We start from the raw sequence: 16663 nt of genomic DNA on the forward strand, positions 1-16663 counted from the left end.
GGCAAATGGGACAAGCTTGGATTGGTGAATGGATGATTGTCAGAATGGATGATTTGGGCCAATGGGCCTGTTTCGGCACTGTATGTCTCCCTGAAAAAGATTAGCAGTTGGACAGTAGAGAAGATTCAAGGATTTCCAACACCCCTTTCAGATAATGCAATTCCTGGGTCAGATGGTACTGGGAATTCAGGAGTGTAATGCCCCTGTCCCGTTTAGGAAATCTGAATGGAAACCTCTGGAGACTTTGCGCCCCACCCAAGGTTTCCGTAGGGTTTTGTCAGTCTCCCTACCTGCTTCCACTACCTGCAACCTCCGGCAACCACCTGCAACCTCCGGGAACCGCACGGAAACCTTGGGCGGGGCGCAAAGTCTCCAGAGGTTTCCATTCAGGTTTCTTAAGTGGGACAGGGGCATTAACATGACTACATCAGTGGATGCAGTGGGGCAAGTCTTCATGTCCCAAAGGATTGCCTAAAGAAATGAGGGGCATGCAATGGTTGTCCTCACCTCCACATCTATAGCTTCAGGTTCAATGCAAGGCCAGTACAATCGGCAACAAATACATTTGCACTCAGTGCTGGCAATTATAGCTCATTTACTGCTTTTAGTACTTTAATTGCTGGTTCACAAATTAGATTCCTAAATTAACACAGGGAAGATATGGCGGAAATGAATGGCAGGAATGGGGAGCGGCTTTAAGGATGAACATGATTTAATTGACAGTTCAATAGTGCACGGAATTGAGTTCACAGTAAGGTTGAGAAAGGAGAAATACAAAACAGTTACTAATGTTCCAAATATATGTAAATCTATAACCCGAGTGACGTGAATCAGAAAGCCAAGTGTAAGCGGAGCAAAGTTGCTGAAGTGTAAAACCAAAGTCATGGTGTTCAAAAAAATAACTGTGATTCACACAGGGACAGGCCCTTCAGCCCACAATGTCTGTGCTGACCATGCCAAGACCATCACTTCCTCCATTCTCCGCATATCCACATACCTATCCTAAATATCACTAACAAATCTGCTTCAACCACCATCCCCGGCAGCGTGTTCCAGGCACTCACCACCCTCTGTGTAAACCATTGTCCCTGTACATCTCCTTTAAACATTGCTTGTCTCACCTTATACGCTAACGGCCAAGTGCTCCACAGAAATGTAGTGACTGGAATACTTAGAGGAAGGGGAATAGAAATTTAAAAAAAAATACAAAAGGTCCAAAACTGAAGAGGGTTCCTGAACCAAAATGTCACATATCCATGTTCTCCAGAGATACTCCCAGATCGCTGAATTACTCCAGCATTTGGTGTCCTTTTCTTCTAAAACCAGCATCTGCCATTCCTTATGTCCATATAGATCCAGGTTTCTGGCTGAAATACAAAGAGCAAGGTGACAAAGGGACAGGGAGACGATGGAAAGTAAATGTGAAGAGAAGCTTGCAAAGGAAATCAAAATTAATACGTCATGGTCAGGAGCAACTTGGGAAACAGAGAATGGTGATACTGTAAGTGAGGAAAGTGCAAGTGTGTTAAATGAACACTTTGCATCAGTATTTACAGAAGAGATGAGTGGTGTACACCACACCAGGAACACCAGTTATCAGGCTCTGATACATGTCAAAAAGAAAGAAAACAAAGATTATAACACACCATGTGGGGGGTGGGGGGTGTATGATGTCCATTATTGCAGATTGTCCGTTATAACAGAGTAAGGGGTGTAAATATGTCTCATCCATCGTCCCCCATTGACATCAGTGCCCGGGCGCTGGGTCAGAATCCTGGATCCCCGTCACTGAGAGCCCAGTGGGACCTCCCTCACCACAAGAGGCCGCCCGGAACCACCTTGTCCAGCGCAGCCGGGGAACGGCCATAACCACTGCCCCTGCTGCTGATTCCCACGTTCAGAGATCGAGAGCAAAACAGGAGGGCTGGAGCAATGGGCTGGCGGGTGGCAGGATGAGGGAGATTCCCACGACCGACTGCCTGCCTCCCGGAGTTCAGGATGAAAGAGCGGCGCGGCACGGCACGGCATGGTGGCGCAGCAGTAAAGTTGCTGCCTTACAGCACCAGAGACCTGGGTTCGATTCCAACTACAGGTGCTGTCTGAATGGAGTTTGTACGTTCTCCCCGTGACTTGCGTGGGTTTTCTCCAGATGCTCTGGTGTCCTTCCACATTCTATAGATGTGCAGGTTTGTAAAATTGTGAAATTGTCCCGAGTGTGTGTAGGATGGTGTTAGTGTGCGGGGATCGATGGTCTAGGTGGGTCGAAGGGCCGGTTTCCACGCTGTATCTCTAAAAAGACATTGATCTTTTACTTAAGATGTTTAAGAAGGAACTGCAGATGCTGGAAAATCGAAGGTAGACAAAAGTGCTGGAGAAACTCAGCGGGTGAGGCAGCATCTATGGAGCGAAGGAAATAGGCAACGTTACGGCCCGAAACGTTGCCTATTTCCTTTGCTCCATAGATGCTGCCTCACCTGCTGAGTTTCTCCAGCACTTTTGTCTACCTTTGATCTTTTACTTGTTCATTCTACTTCCAATGATGCTGCCTAACCTGCTGAGTCTATCCAGATGTTTCCCAGTTTTAGTTCAGGATCAGTTCTGTTTCTCTGACTCCAGGATCGTGCAGTCTCTGTTGGTCCCAGGATCCAATGATCACATCCCATGGATAGAATCTTTCTTCAAGCCCAATGTTGAAAGTGAGATTACAACAGATTTCATCCGCTATAACTGAAATCAGTTATAAAGAGGTCCATAACAAGGAGGTAGGCTGCAATAGCATCAAAGAGTAACAAATAGGCAGGACTGGAGGCTTTCCTTCCCTGGATCTTCTGCCTGATGGGAGTGGGGAGAAGAAGCAACAAGTCTTTGATTGTGTAAGAAAGAAAAGTCGAAGGTAGACACAAAATGCTGGAGTAACTCAGCAGGTGAGGCAACATCTATGGAGAGAAGGAGGTATGTAACAGCTTAAAGAGCCTGTCCCACTTTGCAATTTTTTTGGCGACTGCCGGGGTCATTGACTGACGTACCAGGTCGCCGAAGAACCGATGAGTTGTACAACAAGCTACGACACAGTGGATGACAAGTTGCCACAATTTACGTCATCCGGCATCACAATTTTTTGGGACCTGGGTCGACCACAACAGCGACAACCTACGACATCCTGCGTCAAACAATGGCAACTGAGGTCAACATTCGTCCACCCTCGACACGATACGGCAAGATACAACAAGCTACGCCACTGTCTGTGACGTCTGAAGACAACAGAAGACGTAACGTCATTTTGATCCGTATCTTGACACAGGCATTGTCGCCGGTTGACGTATGATGACGCAGGTTGTCGCAAAAGGAATTCGCCGAGGTCATGACCTTGCGACATCGTACGTCACCTTGCGCCATCCTGGCAACAACCTCAGACAGCACGTACGACAGGAGACGACAGGCAACGTCAAGCCCACTGTCGCCGCAAGGTTTTGAACATTTCAAAATCCAGCGGCGACAAGAAAAAAGTGAGGACACTTGCGGAGACAGCTCACGACAACACAGGCGTCAGCCCGCTTCACACCGCAAACGCCACGTGTGACAGGGGCTTAACGATAATTATCCAAACTTCTCAGGTCAAGAACCATTCTTTTAGCTTAAGAAAAGTGATAAAGGGAACAGGAATTACAGGCTGGTTCGGTGAATATTAGTTGTTAAAGACTTTGAGTGTTTACAATTAAGGATGGAGTGACTGAATATAGACGCACAATGCTGGAGTAACTCAGCGGGTCAGACAGCATCTCGGGAGAAAAGGAATAGGTGACATTTTGGGTCAAGATTCTTCTTCAGACAGAGTCAAGGACAGGGAAACGAGAGGTATGAAAAGGTACAGAAGAAATCAGAGCTGTCACTGATGACCCAGGAAAGGTGAATGGGACAGGGAGAGAATTGAAGGGTTATTTGAAAATAGGGAAATCAATATTAATACCAATGGGGTGTAAGTCGCCCAAGCGAAATATGAGGTGTTGTTCCTCCAAATTGTGCGTGACCTCTCCCACCCTAGTCGTCCTGCTAATTTCACTGTTCGTACCCCTTTGTTATCACCACTTCCACAGCCAACAATGGACTATTGTGGGCTCCATCTTTCCTGGGTCATCGGTATCAGCTCTGATTGGTTCTGATCTTTTCATATCTCTGGTTTCTCTCTCCCGTGACTCTCAGTGTGAAGGAGGGGTCAGGGCACAAACTTTAGTTTGAAGTTTCATGTTGTTTTCTGCGCTGTTCTTACAGTGAAAGGCTTTGTTTTGCATGTTATCAGACAGATCAGATAAAACTTAAACACAATCAAGTCAAACTCTTGTGCAATAGGTAGAGCAAAGGGGAAGATACAGAGTGCAGAATATAGTTCTCAGCATTGTAGTGCACCAGTTCCATAGACAAAGTCCAATGTCCACAATGGGGTGGAGGTGAATCAGACAGTACCCTGGCTTATGGAAGGACTGTTCAGATGCCTGATAAAAGAGGGGAAGTAGCTGTTCCTGAGTCTGGTGGTGCGCGGTTTCAAGGTCATTTATCTTCTGCCTGATGGGAGTGGGGAGATGAAGCAACAAGTCTTTGATTGTGTAAGAAAGAAAAATCCTGTATAAAAATACAAAATTTCTGGACGGGAATATTCAATATCATTTCTAAAACACTTAAAATTCAATTGGAGTCAGATTCAAAATGAATAATATTAGGAATGTCAGAGGGCTGCCCTAATTTAACGATATCCCAAACACGCTTCCTTGACTACGGTTGAATCACAGCGAAAAAACATACTTAAATTCTGGAAAAAGATAACAGTCCCCACAGTGAAGATGTGGATCACAGAAATGACCGAGACACTACATCTAGAAAAAATAAGGCTTGTCTTGACTGACAAACCAAATCAATTTTCCAAAATATGGTCTCCTTTCATTGAATTTCTTCAACAACATAATGGTTGAACACAAATTCAAAACCGACGCTAGGGTCGGGTGAGCGGGCGTAGGGAAGGGTAGTGGGATATATCTCCGCTTTTTATTTCACTTCTTCGTTAGTTCAGGGGTTTTTCTTTTTTGTATTTCGTGTCTTTTTCGAAATTCTTTCTTTTCTCTTTTCTATTTTCTTTCCCTTTTTTCCTTTTTCTTTTTTGCTGATTTAGTTATTAGTTTATAAAATGTTAAAATTGAAGCTGTACGAAAATTGTATAATTGTTATGTCGATTACTTTCTTCTTGTACAATTGCTTCTAATAAAATATATATTTTTAAAAAGAAAGAAGAATTGAAGGTAGACACAAAATGCAGGAGTAACTCAGCAGGTGAGGCAGCATCTATGGAGAGAAGGAATGGGTGATGTTTCGGGTCAAGTGCAAAACTGCCTGTACTCCTTTTAGGTTCGAACTTAACTAATCCAGGAGTAGAGTCAATAAGTCAGTCCACTTGTCAGCATTGCCCAAATAATGATTCTATATTGATAACTAACTCTCAGTAACACAGGGGTATAAATTTTCTCTAAGATAATGTACAGCAGATTGGCATTGTTCAAATGTGTGAGTACTAAGGGCAGCACAATGGAGTCAAATAGCCTGGCAACAGGTCCTTCGGCTCAACTTGTTCCACCAACACTAGTTCCACCCTGCTGCCTTTGACCCACATCCCTCTAAACCTTTCCTCTCCAGCGACCTGTCCAAATGTCTTTTAAATGTTGTTATTGTACCTACCTCTACTACCGCCTCTGGCAGCTCGTTCCATACACCCAACATACTAGAAACATAGAAACATAGAAAATAGGTGCAGGAGGAGGCCATTCAGCCCTTCGAGCCAGCACCGCCATTCATTGTGATCATGGCTGATTGTCCCCAATCAATAACTCGTACCTGCCTTCTCCCCATATCCCTTGATTCCACTAGCCCCTAGAGCTCTATCTAACTCACTCTTAAATCCATCCTGTGATTTGGCCTCCACTGCCCTATGTGGCAGGGAATTCCACAAATTCACAACTCTCCGGGTGAAAAAGTATTTTCTCGTCTCATTCTTAAATGGCCTCCCCTTTATTCTAAGACTGTGGCCCCTGGTTTTGGACTCGCCCAACATTGGGAACATTTTTACTGCATCTAGCTTGTCCAGTCCTTTTACAATTTTATATGCTTCTATAAGATCCCCCTCATCCTTCTAAACTCCAGTGAATACAAGCCTAGTCTTTTCAATCTTTCCTCATATGACAGTCCCGCCATCCCAGGGATCAATCTCATGAACCTACACTGCACTGTCTCAATCACAAGGATGTTCTTCCTCAAATTAGGAGACCAAAACTGTACACAATACTCCAGATGTGGTCTCACCAGAGCCCTATACAACTGCAGAAGAACCTCTTTACTCCTATACCAACATTCCATTAGCTTTCTTCACTGCCTGCTGTACCTTCACGCCAACTTTCAGTGACGCCCAGGTCTCGCTGCACGTCCCCCTAACCTAACCCCATTGAGATAATAATCTGCCCTCTTGTTTTTGCGCCAAAGTGGATAACCTCACATTTATCTATATTATACTGCATCTGCCACGCACTGTGTGAAAAACTTGCTCCTTGGGTTCCTATTGAATCATTCTCCTCTCACCTTAAACCTATATCTTCTGCTTCTTAATTCCCCTACCCTGTGCATCTATCCAATGTATTCCTCTCATGATCTGATACACTTCTGTAAGATCACCCCTCATCCTCAAGCACTTCAGGGAAGAGGGACCCAACCAACTCAACCTCTCTCTATAGCACAGATCCTCCAGTCCTGGCAACATCCTTGTAAATCTTCTCTGTACCCTTTCCAACTTGACAACATCTTCCCTATAACACGGTGGCCAGAACTGAACATACTCTAAATGTGGTCTCACTAATGTCTTAAACAACTGCAACATGACCTCCCAGCTACTATATTCAATACTCTGACTGATGAAGGTCAATGTACCACCTTATGTACCTGCGACTCAACCTTCAAGGAAGCATGCACCTATACTCCTAGATCCCTCTGCTCTACAACACTATCCAGAGGCCTACCATTCACTGTGTAGGTCCTGCCCAAGTTATACTTCCCAAATCCAACACCTCACACTTTTCTGTATTAAATTCCATCAACCATTCCTCTGCCCACCTGGCCAATCGATCCAGATCCTGCTGCAATTTTACACAACCATCTTCACTATCTGCACAACCACCCATTTTTGTATCATCAGCAAACTTGCTAATCTTGCCCTGCATGTTCTCATCCAAATCATTGATGTAGCTGACAAACAGTAACGGGCCGAGCACCAAACCCTGAGGCACACCACTAGTCACAAGCCTCCTGTCCGAGAAGCAACCTTCCACCATCACCCTCTGCTTCCTTCCATGGAGCCAATTATCTGTCCAATCGGCTAGGTCTACCTAGATCCCATGCGATCTAACCTTCCAGAGCAGCCTACCATGCGGAACCTTGTCAAATTACTTGCTGAAGCCCAAGGCACTGTCTTTGCCCACATCCATCTTTTAGCCAATTTCTTCATAAAACTCTATCAGATTCAGAAGACTTGAATAAGTACAATGCACTTCCTTGCTTGTACACTAGAGGACTCCAAGTGCTGGCAAGAGTGTATGACCGATATTCACCTTGACAAGAAGCACTTGTTACTTATCCCGAGGTAAGTCTATATCGATTGCATTTATTTCCTTGCCCTTCTCAGAGGAGGAGTTGATATCGTATTGTCCCATGTACTGAGATACAATGAAAACATTGTTTTGTGCTATCCAGACAGATCATACCATAAATGAGATCAATTATACCATACCTGAGTACAGTGGGTAGTGAAGAGAAGATAAACAGAGTGCAAAATGTAGTGTTGGAGCTACAGAGAAAGTGCAGTTTAAAAAAAGTTCAAGGGTCACAATAGGGTAGATTGGAAGATTGAAAATACATCAGTTGAGGCTTTGGTTTGCTTTCTTGGTTGTAGCACTAATGTGGGTGAACCTTGATTCATTGTTGGTGATATTAACACCTAGGAACTTAAAGCTCTCAACCATTTCCACTTCAGCACCATTGATACAAATTAAGGCTTGCACTCCACCCTGCTTCCTGAAGTCAACGCGCAGCTCCTTGCTATAGCTGACATTGTGGGTGAACTCGGTTCTCCATCTCTTTCCTGGAGTCTGTCTCATCATTGTTTGAGATCCAGCTCACTACAATGGTGTCATCTGCAAACTCGCAAATGGAGTAAGAGCACAATGAGTGAGGAGGGTGTTTCGCTGCCGTTTCTTACTGATTGTGGTCCATGGGTCAGGAAGGTGAACTCTGAGCTGCAGAGGAGTTGCCGAGTCCAAGGTGCAGGAGTTTGGATGGTATTATGGTGAAATTTCTTCTCATCTCCACCTGAAATGGGCCATCCCATCTTCTGAAACTAAGTCTGACAACTTGAGAGATTCCCAGCTGGGGCCACTTCCATCATGACAATGACTGTCTCACCTCTCATGCTTCAATCTATTCTCGAATCAGCATTGATCAAACACTTCTTCATGTGACAACCCCTTCATCATTTGAAACAATCTAGATCGGCATGGTGGCGCAGCGGTAGAGTTGCTGCCTTACAGCATTGACCAGAGACCACCAGCACCAGAAACATAGACACTAACACTATACGCTGTTCTCTCAGTGTGGTCTCTTCACTACTTTTATATTCTATACTCCCTGCAATAAAGGCCAACATTTCATTAGTCATTATAATTGTTTGCTTTAGCTGCAGGCTAATTTAGTATTTCATATGCTGGGACTTTGTACTGCGACACTTTGTGTTAAAATAATAAATTAATCGTTCATTTTGCCTTCCAAAGTAGATGACCTCACATTTTCTAACCTTAATTTACAGTTATTTTTTATTATCCATTCACTTTTCACATTCTCTAAGTTTTACTACAATACATTCTGTTCTTTATCCAGAGTCATCAAATCATTAACAGTGTTTCATAAATAAGTTGTTGATCGGTAAATGAAGCTGGTTGCCAAAATGTTTATTCTCAACAATGTATTTAAAACATACTGCTGTTCAGAGGCCGTTCATTACTCATACTTTATTCTATTACTGTTAAAACACTGACCATATAAAAGATTGATTTGGGGATATTAAAATGTACACAATAACCAAGAATTTAAAAAAATTCCATTAAGGTTAGCAAACTTAGCCTTTGCTTGGTCTTTCACAATATGGATTAGGCAAAGCAACATTTGTTTAGTAAAACAAATCAGGGTTGACGTGACCTTATTCAGAGGTTATTTAGGCATGCAAAGTTACAAAAGTTATAAAATAAATTGTTTCTTATGTAGTTACAAGGAACTGTAGATGCTGGTTTCAGGGCTGCAAACTCTGTGTGAGAGTTGAGAGTGAGAAATTGTGAGGGAGAGTAGCGACCGAGGGGGAAGGGTGTTGGAGGAGAGTACTCCAACGGTAGGGAGCATTTCCATTTTTCAGCTTGAAATTGTGCAATCTGGTGCATTTTGTAGTGAGCCTTTTAACTTACACTTGAATGTAACATTTATGCTTTAAATTGGATTAGGTATAAGGTTAGGCTAAATTACAATCCTAATTACATTCCACAGTAGAGCCAGGCTCTGATCAACAGGTGCAGCATATGAATGACCTTATTATATTCATGTATGGAAATCAGATTATAATTCATACTGTTTTGCATATCTATAGAGAAAAAAACAGAAAATCAAGGCAAGAGGAGTCAGGCTTCCATCATTGTTCTGCACAAATAAATCAATCAACCTTACCCTTTGACTATAGAAACAAGACAAAAATAATGCCACATATTCAACTGTATATGGTTCAATAAAATTAAGAGATAAAACATATACATGGAAACAGGCCCTTCACCCCACCAAGTCCACAACGACCAGCAATCTACCATGCACCAGTTCCATCCTACACGCCAGCGACAATTTACAGAAGCCAATTAACCTACAAACCGGCACTTCTTTCGGATTTGGGAGAAACCGGAATATCCGGAGAAAACCCATGTGGTCATAGGGAGAATGTACAAATTCAGTACAGACAGCACCTGTAGTCAGGATCAAATCTGGGTATGTGGTGCTGCAAGGCAGCAACTCTACCGCTGCGCCACTGTGCCACCCCATTAAATTATTTTTTCTGTAATATATTTATTATGGTGTCAGGTCAATAAAGATGAACACATGATTCTGATTTCTGCCCTTAGTTGGATAACACACATCTCCAGTCATTATGTTTTATGGCTGATTTTCAACCTCTTCAGTCTTAAGGTCTCGACCCGAAACATCACCTATTCTTTCTCTCCAGAGATGCTGCCTGTCCTGCTGAGTTAATCCAGCTTTTTGTGTCTATCTTTTTCAATTCAATTCAATTCAACTTTAATGTCATTGCACAAATACTGAGTATGGGTACAACGAAATGCAGTTTTGCGTCAGTCCGTAGTAGTGCAATATAGAAATTTAAAAAAAAAGAGGATACAGAATAATAAAAAATACAGAATAATTAAACAATGGGGACGGAGGGACCGGAGGAATCTATCGGCGGGACTCCGAGTTCAGCAATGCGACGGTATGATTGTAGAAGCTGTTCCTCATCCTACTGGTACGAGACCTGAGGCTCCTGTACCGCCTCCCTGATGGGAGGAGGGCAAACAGTCCATGGTTGGGGTGGGAGGAGTTTAAACCACCATCTGCAGTTCCTTCCTACACTCTTTGTTAAGCGAAAAGGTCCTATTCTCATAATATTATTCATCTCAACTAAGTTTTTTCTTCACCTCCGTTACTGCAGAGAATACAATCCCAGTTATCAAATCTTTCTTCAAAGTGAAAAAAAAAAAATGTCCAGCCCTGCCAACATCTTCATAAATCGCCCCTGGATCCACTCCAGAGCAATTGCACCCTTTCTACAATGTGTCATAGTCTTACAGCATGGAAACAGGCCCTTCATCCTAACTTGTCCATGCAGATCAAGATGCCCCATCTAAACTAGTCCCATTTATCCGCATTTGGCCCATATCCCTTTAAACCTTGTGTGCGCCAGTGTGTGTGTGAGAGTGTGTGTCAGTGAAGCGGCGACAATATCCGGAGTGAGCGTAGACTTGGTGATGCCCGGGAAGCGTTTCCCTCTCCCCCCCCCCGTCACCTTCTCCATGACCCCCCTCCCCCGGGGCATGCAGGCCGGCCCAGGTGCTCTGTGTCCAGGGGGAGGCGAGGGTCAGTGACCCGGGGGTTGGGCATCGGAGCGGAGCCTTAGCCTGAGATTCATCCCGCGGCCCCGGAGGTGGCACTGACGCCCCCACTCACCGGGTCCGCTCCTGGCTCCGGGCCGGGGTTAAACCTCCATGGGGTGTGGACAGAGCGGCCGATGGACACAAAGCTGCCGGAGGTGAGGGTGGGAGGTGTGAGCGGTGCCTCAGGGATCACCGCCGTGTCTCACCTATCACACCATCTGCACGGGAAAAACTAAACTACCTTTTTCCCCAAAATCATCCCGCGGGCTGGATTGGATCCCTTTGCGGGCCGGTAGTTTGACATCCCTGCTTTAAACCAATGCCCTCTAGTTCTTGAATCACATATCCCGGGAAAAAGACTATGCATTCACCTTATATATTCCCCTCATGGTTTTTACTCATCTCTAAAACAATTTTTGAATTCCAGCACCTGCAGATTTTGGTTCCATGAATGTCAAATGTACTGCAGTTTGCCATTTTAAATAGTGAGGTGGAGCTGCTCACAGGATGGTGCAAATCCCACAACCTCATTCTCAACGTGGGAAAAACTAAGGAGATGATGGTTGACTTCAGGAGGGCGGGAAAACAACACCATACACCTCTACACATCGATGGAGCTGATGTGGAAAGGGTCAGCAGCGTGAAGTTCCTAAGACTCCACCTGTCAGATGACCTGACGTCCACGACCAACACCACAGCACTGGTCAAGAGAGCCCAGCAGCGACAACACCCTCTCCGAAGACTACGGAAAGCAGGTCTCCCCACTACACACCTACGAACTTTTTATAGGAGGACAATCGAGAGCACATTAACCTATGGCATCACTTCCTGGTTCGGGAGCTGCAAGGCGTACGAACGGCACCAACTAGACAGGATTGTGAAGACCGCCAGCAGGATTATTGGTGCTCCACTCCCTTTCCTGCTGGACATATACAGGAAGAGATGTATCAGCAGAGCCATCTCCGTCATCAAAGACCCCTACCACCCATCGCATCACATATTCTCCATCCTGCCATCTGGGAAGAGGTACAGGAGCATTAGCTGCAAAACCAGCAGGATGCTCCTCAGCTTCTTCCCGCAGGCTATAAGACTGATAAACGGACTTTGCCCCCTGCCAAAGTATCGCGCACCAACCACCAACCTGGACACACTGCAGCAGAGCCACTGTTGTGCCGCTGCCGATCGGAACGCCTGTTGATGTTTAGCAGAGAGTAGAGTGTTTAATTTGTTCATGATATATGTACTTTTATTTCTATTTATTTTTTACTGCACACTGAATGGACACTGGTTGAGCAACGCTTTTTTGTTTCCTCTGGGTATGTGAGTACTCAGGAAAATGACAATAAAGATATACTACATACTATACTACTTGTCTAAGACAATTAAATTGCTCGTTCTTTACGGGAAACCCGCAGACAGAAAACTATTCTCATTGGTGAGTGTGGAGGAGATCTGGAAGCCTTGGGCAAACCAAATTGTTCTTGACTTTATTTATTTATTTATTTTAAATTTGAGCGTGAGAAATTTTTTGATCAGCGTGAGAGCGTGAGAATTTCGTGAAATGCGTGAGTCTCACGCTCAAAGCATGAGAGTTAGCAGCCCTGTGGTTTGCAGAAATCAACACAAAATGCTGGAGTAACTTAGCAGGTCAGGCAGCATCTCTGGAGAAGATGGGCTCTGAACTCTGGAGAATAGGTGATGTTTCTGTTTGGGTCCCTTCTTCAGACTGAAGAAGGGTTTTGACCCGAAACCTCATCTAAATTATTTCTTATCCATGTTTTGTAGAGTTTTGTTTCAGTCTCAGCATCATTCCAAACGGTGCCATGAGCTCGGGAATGAGGCAGCATTTATAACGCAGTCATCACCACACCAAACCAGTCACCACAAGTACAGGGTCAATAGGTTCATGTTTACAGTAACATCACAGTCATTCAGAACCATCAGGATTTGGTGCTGCTGGACTACCAGATTTTCTGGACTATTGGATGTTACTTCTAATAATCCAAGACACCTTTGTTTCTGTTTTTATATGTTACACAGTAATATAAGAAATGTTCCAGTGAAGCCAGGCGTACAAGTGTAGCGGACCCCCGCGTAACAGACCCCAACCCCTGTTCCAGCTGCACACAACCCACAGTGGGACTATCATGATTTCAAAATGTGTGTGTATCCATCCGTCCCTCCTTCCCTCCATAATTGGCAAGGTATATAATTCCTGCACACCCTGATTCAACAAGTCGATTAATTAATCTCTAACACCAGTGCACCCAAGGTTTCACTCCACAAAATCTTTCTCTTGTGAAATAAAAAAGTCTACACTCTTCCATCCTGATACAATACAATACAATACAATACCTTTTATTGTCATTTGAACCTCACATGAGGTTCAAACGAAATTTGGTTTCTGTATGGTTGATGTATGTCAACCTCAATATGTACTTTGGGCAAGTAACAACATTGATACATGAAGCTGAAAAACAAGTGTGTGTAGAAATCTGACATGGTTTCAACACAAAACATCACCTTTAGTTTAGTTTCGAGATACGGCATGGAAACAGGCCCTTCAGCCCACCGAGTCCGTGCCGACCAGCAATCCCCATACACTAGTTCTATCCCACACACCAGCGGCAACTTACAGAAGCCGATTAACCTACAAACCTTTGGAATGTGGGATGAAACTGGAACACCTGGAGAAAACCCACATGGTCACAGGAAGAACATACAAACTCTACACAGACAGCACCCGTAGTCAGGATCGATCCCAGGTCTCTGGCGCTGTAAGGCAGCAACTCTACCACGGAGCCACTATGTCGCCCTACAACCTATGCATGTTCTCCAGAGAAGATGCCTAACCTGCTGAGATACTCCAGCACTTTTGTGTTTTTTTTGTAAATCAGCATCTGCAGTTCTTTGTTTCGCTGCATTAAGAAGCTCCACTATTTATAGCTACTACGATATAGATAGGGGAGACAGTCAGAACCTTTTTCCCCAGGGTGGAAGTGTCAAAAACTAGAGGGCACAGGATTAAGATGAGAGAGGCCAAGTTTAAAGGAGATGGGCAGAACATGTTTTTTTTACAGTGGTTGAGGAGGAGTGCGTGGAACATGCTGCTAGTGGTGAAGCAGATATGATATTGGCATTTATGAAACGTTTTAGGATAGGCACATGGATACGGATATGGATCAGCCGTTGCATAATCCTCACTTTCCACCCCATCAGCCGTCGCATACAACATATAATCCTCCGACATTTTCGCCACCTCCAATGGGATCCCACTACTGGCCACATCTTCCCATCTCCACCCCTTTCTGCTTTCCGCAGAGACCGTTCCCTCCGTAACTCCCTGGTCAATTTGTCCCTTCCCACCCAAGCTACCCCCTCCCCAAGTACTTTCCCTTGCAACCGCAGGAGATGCAACACCTGTCCCTTTACCTCCCCCCTCGACTCCAACCAAGGACCTAATCAGTTTTTCCAGCTGAGGCAGAGGTTCACCTGCACCTCCTCCAACCTCATCTACTGCATCCGCTCTTCCATGTGTCAACTCCTCTATATCGGTGAGGTCAAGCACAGTCAGGCCCGTACGAAGCTTTCCAAAAAGGGGGGTGGCATGACAGGATTACAAAAAAATTAATGTGAAATAGTGTGCGCGCTGCGCACATCATGAGCACGAAGCGTGAAGTCCCTCGATGCCAGGGTCCAGAAAGGGCCCTAGAAGCTCAGGGGTTTTAGATGCTCTCTGATACATTCTGAGCCTTATTTTGGAGCATTTTTGCACCAAATCTATGAACAATATTTCAGAAATTAACAGGAGAGAGGAAGCTTTTTCACACAAAGGGTGCTGAGTGTACGTAACGAGCTGCCAGAGGAGGTAGTTAAGGCTGGGACTATCCTAATGTTTAAGAGACATTTGGACACGTACATGGATAGGACAGATTTAGATGGATATGGGCCAAACGCGTGTGAGTGGGACTAGTTTAGATGGGACATGTTGGTCCGTGTGGGCAAGTTGGGCTGAAGGGCCTGTTTCCACACTGCATCATTTTATGACTAAAAAGTTAAGAAGAAAAATGAATGTAGATAAGTAGTGCAGATTTGAAAGAGGAGTGAAATGTAAAGGGAGAGAGAGGTTTATGGGTGGAAAGGAACATATAAAGGAGGGGGGAGAGTGGGCTTGGGCAGATGGGTGAAGGGAAAATAGACACAAAGTGCTGGAGTAACTCAGTGGGTCAGGCAGCATCTGCGGAGAATATGAATAGGCAACGTTTCACAGAGTGCTGGAGTAACTCAGCGAGTCAGGCAGCATCTCTGGAGAACATGGATAGATGACATGTCACAGAGTGCTGGAGTAACTCAGTGAGTCAGGCAGCATCTCTGGAGATTATATTTCGGGTCAAGTCCGTTTTTCAATAATATTCATGATGTGGCATGCATAGACATTCCTGAATGTTACCCAAACCATCGTGAGCTACTTTGTTACAGTGCTTGCCCTCTCCTATAATGTCTCTGCTGCCTTGGGTGATGAGGGCAGGACACAACACGAGCTTTGGGACACGGTGTGAAGCTGTTGCCGTCTGTCCCAGCCTGGTAAAAACCTGGATGGAGTGGATGTGGAGAGGATGTTTCCACTAGTGGGAGAGTCTAAGACCAGTGGCCACAGCCTCGGAATTAAAAGACATTCCTTTAGGAAGGAGATGAGCAGGAATTTCTTAAGAGGATGGTGAACTGTGGAATTCATTGCCACAGACAGCTGTGGAGGTCAAGTCAATTGACATTTTTCAGGAGGAGATTGATAGATTCTTAATTGATACGGGTGTCAGAGGTAATGGGGAGAAGGCAGGAGAATGTGTTTGAGAGGGAAAGATAGATAGAGCCATAGAGTGATACAGTGTGGAAACAGGCCCTTCGGCCCAGCATGTCCCATCTGCACTAGTCCCACCTGCCCAAGTTTGATCCATATCCCTCCAAACCTGTCCTATCCATGTACCTGTCTAACTTTTTCTTAAATGTTGCGATAGTCCCCGCCTCAACTACCTCCTCTGGCAGCTTGTTCCATACACCTACCACCCTTTGTGTGAAAAACATACCCCACAGATTCCTATTAAATCTTATGCCGTTCACCTTAAACTTATGTCCTCTGCTCCTCGATTCACCAACTCTGGGCAAAAGACTCAACCATATCTATTCAAATCATGATTTTATACACCTCTATTAGATCATCCCTCATCCTCCTGTGCTCCATGAAATAGAGTCCCAGCCTACTCAACCTCTCCCTATAGCTCTGGCCCTCTAGTCCTGGCAACATCCTCATAAATCTTCACTGTACCCTTTCCAGTTTGATGACATCTTTCCTATAACATGGTGCCCGGAACTGAATACAATACTCTGAATACGGCCTCACCAACTTC

The sequence above is a fragment of the Amblyraja radiata genome, chromosome 32 (assembly GCF_010909765.2).
Source record: "Amblyraja radiata isolate CabotCenter1 chromosome 32, sAmbRad1.1.pri, whole genome shotgun sequence".
Lineage (NCBI taxonomy): Eukaryota > Metazoa > Chordata > Chondrichthyes > Rajiformes > Rajidae > Amblyraja > Amblyraja radiata.